This window comes from Podarcis cretensis, assembly GCF_951804945.1.
Source record: "Podarcis cretensis genome assembly, chromosome: 13".
Classification (NCBI taxonomy): Eukaryota; Metazoa; Chordata; class Lepidosauria; order Squamata; family Lacertidae; genus Podarcis; species Podarcis cretensis.
Window position 1 is genome coordinate 45,489,291 of NC_137182.1, and position 6,061 is coordinate 45,495,351.

Consider the following 6,061-nt stretch of genomic DNA (forward strand, 5'->3'; position numbering starts at 1 on the left):
TACTTAGATTCAATGAAGGCAGCTACTACTTCGAGGTAATTTTTCCCCCCTTAGTTTCTAAAATAGAACCAAGACAGGCATGTCTCCCCTTAAAACTCAAGGGGAGTTTCAACAAATACTGTGAATTGATCCCAGCATGAGAAAACAGAAGCTTTGTAGTGTGTTCTCTGTTTCTACCCAATTTACCATTCTCTTTTTTCCACTGAAGCTTCAACCTTTCCTGAGGAATATCTTGTTTAACAACAGTGCGGGGGACACTGTCTTTTTTAATGAGAAACGTGAGCTAGAAGGTGGATTTGATATTATCAACTGGGTGACTTTCCCAAATAAGTCCTTCTTAAGAGTGAAAGTTGGGAAGATGGATCCCCAAGCACCACTGGGCAGTGATTTCTCCATTGATGAGAAGATCATTACATGGCACCAGAGTTTTAACCAGGTAGGACCCAAGTGCAGCTTCTGAGGTCTACAGGTAGACATTCACCAGATTTGTTTCATCACCATGTAGACCCTGCTGAATGAGTTCCATTTAGCTACATTGATTATTTGTATGGTTAGGGATGGGTTGTTTACATGTCACTGTAGTGATCTTGGTTTCCAGGGTTTAAAACCCTGCAACTCTGCCCTCATTCACTGGTTGAAATGCTTAGACTATTTAGTTGAACCAAGATGTGTTGACCAGTGAAAGGTAGTTGGTGTAGTGTGCTTAGCAGCAAAGGGTTAGAGCCATTGCAATCATTCTGTGGAAGAACTTTTTAAGTTGAATATGCACAAATACTGGTGATTGAAACAACCATTGTAAAGTTAGTGGTGCTGATTGATTAAAACAAAAAACCTCTGGGTGCCTTATTTCAATGCAGCACCATGTTGATGAAAAGGCAAAGAACAAACACAAATAGAATAGAATACATGCAATACCTTCTGTTTTATGGGCAGGTGGTGCCCCTTGCCTTGTGCAATGACCACTGCCATCCAGGTTACAGCAGACAAAGGAAAGAGGGAGAACCATTTTGCTGTTATGATTGTACTCCATGTCCAGCAGGGAAGATTTCAAACCAGACAGGTAGGGGACTGTATGCTATAGTATATCAACTATATTGAGAAGATTTTTTTGTTAGCTATTTGTGAAAAAATAGACGCCTTACAAAAGATTTGAAGATAAACATTTACTTGTCCAGTTGTCAGCCGTTGAACAACAAGTATTATTCGTGTGTGTGTGTGTGTGTGTGTGTGCGTGTTTGTATATGTATGTATTCTCTCTCTCTCTCTCTCTCTCTCTCTCTCTCTCTCCCTCCTTCCCTCCCTCTCTCTCTCTATATATGAATGCAATGTGCTTCTGTCCTTGAGCCCAAGAGAGAGGGTTTAGACCTTTATTGTTTTCAAAGCTCCTTCATAGCAGAGCATAAGTTTATAATCCATATCTTGCCCGTCCTCAAAAACTCCTCCAGACAGTGTTTGCTTGAAGTCACCAATCTCCCATGTTCTCAATCAAAGATGCAACTAACAGAAGAAACAACCAACCAACCAACCAACCAACCGTCAAGTACCAACTAACTCATTCTTCCCCCAATACCATTCATTCTTTGTGAAATATATTTACAGTTCTTAACCCGAGACACCACTGTACAAATGTTTTATCATAAGCAATATTATAAATTGCTAACCAGCATATCTTCTGCTTACCTCCACACCTGAAAACTTCATGGATTGCATGGAGAGCAACTTACTTATCACCAAAATTCTAAAAATGTCAATTCAAGAGTATATTTTGAGCATATTCCAAGGTGTGTTAACTGAATTATATTAGCACCTTTAGACTTCCGTTGACATTAGGCTTCCTTTCTGGGATAGAAAATGCTCTGAATATTGGTAAATGAAACTTCCTATTTTACAACCATTTCTACTGGTAAGTTGTGAAACATTAATGAAAAAGATAATCTTTTGTATCATGTATTCTGTGAAAAACATTTAATGAAAAAGATAATGTTTTGTATCATGTATACTGTGAATTATGTTGAATTATAGTACAGTGAAATTCAAAATTTCCTGATCCGATACCATAAATATTTGTATCTCAGTGAGACTCAAAATACTTTAACTGTAATCCTGATTTCTTTATACTGCAAGATATGGATGACTGCTTCCAGTGCCAAGAAGATCGGTATCCTAACCAAGACAGAAACCAGTGCATCAGCAAGAAAGAAAACTTCCTATCTTATGAAGCACCTTTAGGCATCAGTTTGGCTCTTTTGGCTCTGGCTTTTTCTGCAACTACAGCCTTGGTGTTTGGAATCTTCATCAAACATCAAAACACTCCCATTGTCAAAGCCAACAACCGGAATCTAACCTACACCCTCCTCATCTCCCTCCTGCTCTGCTTCCTCTGCTCCTTGCTATTCATAGGGTGCCCCCAGTTGCTGACCTGCAATCTACGACAAACTGCCTTTGGTATCATCTTCTCAGTGGCTGTTTCTTCTGTTTTGGCTAAAACCCTCACTGTGGTTCTGGCTTTCTTGGCCACCAAACCAGGATCCAAGATGAGGAAATGGGTGGGGAAAAGATTTTCCACCTCTATTGTTCTTGGTTGTGCTTCTATCCAGGCAAGTATTTGTATAGTATGGCTCTGTACTGACCCTCCTTTTCCAGATCTGGACATGCACTCTCTGCCTGAAGAAGTCATAGTGGAATGCAATGAAGGCTCAGCCAACATGTTCTACTATGTTCTTGGTTACATGGGGCTGCTGGCTCTTGTCAGCTTTGTTGTGGCCTTCTTTGCTCGGAAGCTGCCAGACACTTTTAATGAAGCCAAATTTATCACTTTCAGCATGTTGGTGTTTTGCAGTGTGTGGCTTTCTTTTGTTCCATCCTACTTAAGCAGCAAAGGGAAATACATCGTGGCTGTGGAGATCTTCTCCATCTTGGCCTCCAGTGCAGGGATCTTGGGTTGTATCTTCTCCCCAAAATGTTATGTCATTGTCTTCAAGCCTGAACTCAACTCGAAAGAGCAGCTAAAAAAGAGAAATAAGTAACAATCTATCAGACGAAACCCAATTCCAAAGTAAGCATAGTTGACTGGAGCAGGCATTGTTTCTATTTATGTAGGAACACCAAATGTTTCCAATGTGTCCCATTATAGCCTGAAGGTATGATGTTTTGCTTCTGTCAGAGACGGCAGATTTATAAATGCTTTTGTGTTCCTCAGAATATTCTATACTTTTGTCTAAAGAATGATGCCTTAGGCTATATGTACATCATATTTTATTACAGAATCAATGGAGATGGAATTCTTTTTTCCTATATAGTGTAGACACAATTTTGATCTCTGGATAGAGTTTGCCCCTTAAAAGTGATTTAAAAAACAAAATAAAATAGTTAGGTTTCATTTTAGTAGCAGATGTTTATTCTTTGGAACATGCGGAACTGCCCAAGGAAGCTGCAGTGCATGGCAATACATTCTCAACTCTTAAGCAAATATTAATAATAGAACAGTAGAACAGCTGGTTTAGTTCTGAAAATAAAGATTTACTACCCATTGCTTCTGCATTACTCTGCTGTCTGTCCAATTGAAAATATATGGAAGCAGGAGAATGCAATTCCAGCAATGGGAGATATACTCACACCTTCCTTCTTCATTCACCTGGGACATAAGGAGGTCAACCTGATCAGGGTTATGGTTCTCAAATGAGTGTTCTTTTCTTGTGGATGGTGGGATCCTGGACTAATCAAGGTTGTTAGCAATCCCAAAATAGGGAGGGAAAAAGACATATCTCAAATGTCAAAGTTCAAGTTGTGTAGCTATGGTACCACACTGCTCCCTCTGTGGGGAGGGAATTCCAAGGGCCACAAGGGACAACGCTTTTTCCCATACCAACCTACCCTGATATGTCTGAGGGCAGTGAAACTACTAAGAAGGTGATTCTTAGGAGATTATAAAATTGAAGAGAGTCTGTAGAGAAGGAGATGCACTCTCAGTTGTTTAGGGTTTTAAAGACTAGTCTGAGCACATTTGCAGACCAAACAGACAACCAAGAACAATGTGGTGGGTTGCACTCCTTCCTTCTCTCTCCTGAAAATATCACCAGCCAGGGCAAGCAAGTCAGTATAGTTGCCTTGACCAGGCCTGAAACCAAACTGAAATTGATCCAGACATTCAGTCTCCTCTAAGTGTACCTGGAGCTGGACAAACAACACCTTCTCAAGTATCTTGCCCCAAAGGGGTTATTTGTCACTGGGCATGAATGCTGCATTGCCCCTGTGATCGGGGTTGCCTGGGCAGTGTGATGTCAGCAGGCCATGCACACATGCTGTGGGCTGTTCTGACGTCACTTGCACACACTGTGGGGTGTGTGACATGTCATGCAGATGCCCCATGGCTTCCTCACGGGTCACAGCATGCTGACATCATGTGGCCCGTGCTCCCTCAATTGTGATGGCAAAGTGGGGTGACGCGAGCATGCCCTTTGGCCTGCACCACAATGGCTGCTATTAAATGTTAAGTGAGCCCTGCCCCTTCCTTGAAAATTTTCAGGGTAAGCCCCCAACCCCCATTTGCTACTCCTGTCACTGGGTCATAGCTTCTGGGTCCAAAAAGGTTCCCTTAAAGAGTGGGTGTGCCATTGCCTCTATCATGCCACACACTTTACTCGGAGGTGCTCTGGGACTGCCCATTCTCCCCTGTACCACATTTTCATTTTCTTTAAGATATGCAGCTATGAGCTGGGTTTTCCTTCGGTGTTTTAATAAACATCCCCTTTATACCTGCTGCCCCCACATATCACTTTGATCTGAAAACTTAATCCCTCAGGTAGGCAAGAAAGAGGCTTTGTCCTGAACCCGTGCATCCTCTGAGGTAAGTCCTGATAGTGCACACAGTGAGTGTCATGGTCTGGCTGGATGAGGAAGAGTGGTGGCAGCCAGGAGGCACCTGAAGGTGAAGGGGACTTTGAACCAGGATTAGACTGATGGGACAAAGAGGAATCACCAGCAAAGGAAAGGAGGGATGGGGAAAGGCTAGAATGATTAAGAAAGCTGAGACACAGTGAAAAAAAATGCAAGGGGGTGGTATAAATCAGGGGGAGAGAGGACAGAATTTTAGCTTCTGCAACTGACAAGGTTATCTGACAGATGTGCCATGTGCTGACTCCTTGATTATTGAGCAATCAGTGTGCCTGGTTCTGTTTACAGTATCAGAAAACAGACAGAGGGCCTTTTCTGGCAGCCTGAAAGTAAGCAAGGAAGTGCTCAATGCGAATGGACATCATACTTCCAAAAAACCACAAAACCACCTGTTAACACTGAGCAAGTTCTCAGTGAACTATTTCTTCCTTCCTTTGTTAGTCAAGATGCTGGACCTGAGCACTTGTTCATGCAAGGCATATTCTATACTTTGGAACATTCCCTTCTCTGGAGCATAATGGAACACCAGCCTTTCCATTTTCTCCCATGGCTTGCCTAATTCCCTATTATTTTCACACGCATTTAGATCTTCCTGAAACCTGGTGCTCTGCCCAATCTGCAATGAAACAGATAAGATATTTTCAAGGGGGCAAAACATATTTTGTTCAATGCTTCTGCTGCACATGGTGCCACAGACCTAGCAACCCCCCGGGGGCTGTGTACCATGTTATTATCTTAACACAGAGCAATTCATTCTTTCTCTAGCAATATCCATGTGGTATTTTGAAGCCCATGTGCCACAGAAAAACTTCAGGATGCTTATAAAAACCCACCCCAGTGCCAATGACAGCTATTCTACCATTTATTTATAAACATAGACTGGAGCTGCTGGAGAGCCACAGGACAGAAGGTGATGACATTAGGTGATGATAAGTATTTTAGACTGAAACAGGTGCTTTATTTTTAAGAGGAGAACCACCACATCTCAAGATGTTAAGTTTGCCTTTCTGGACCCTACTCATGCTGTTCCCTCTATTTTTGATACGTTCTGCTTTGCATTGTGTGATTGACCTCTTCCACGTCCAACACCAGTATTATCAGCCGGGGCACTTTCTTATCGGTGGAATCACTTCACAGTTCTTCTCACCTGTCTTCACTGAAATAAAAT

General features: G+C 42.0%; 1 long non-coding RNA gene across 1 annotated transcript; it reads left to right on the forward strand.

Annotated features, from left to right (window-relative positions):
- Positions 1-337: 337 nt before the first annotated feature.
- On the forward strand, positions 338-6,037 carry LOC307202082. The gene is made up of 3 exons (XR_013832812.1): positions 338-436; positions 934-1,060; positions 5,986-6,037. It is a non-coding gene; the product is annotated as an uncharacterized lncRNA (long non-coding RNA).
- Positions 6,038-6,061: the final 24 nt, after the last annotated feature.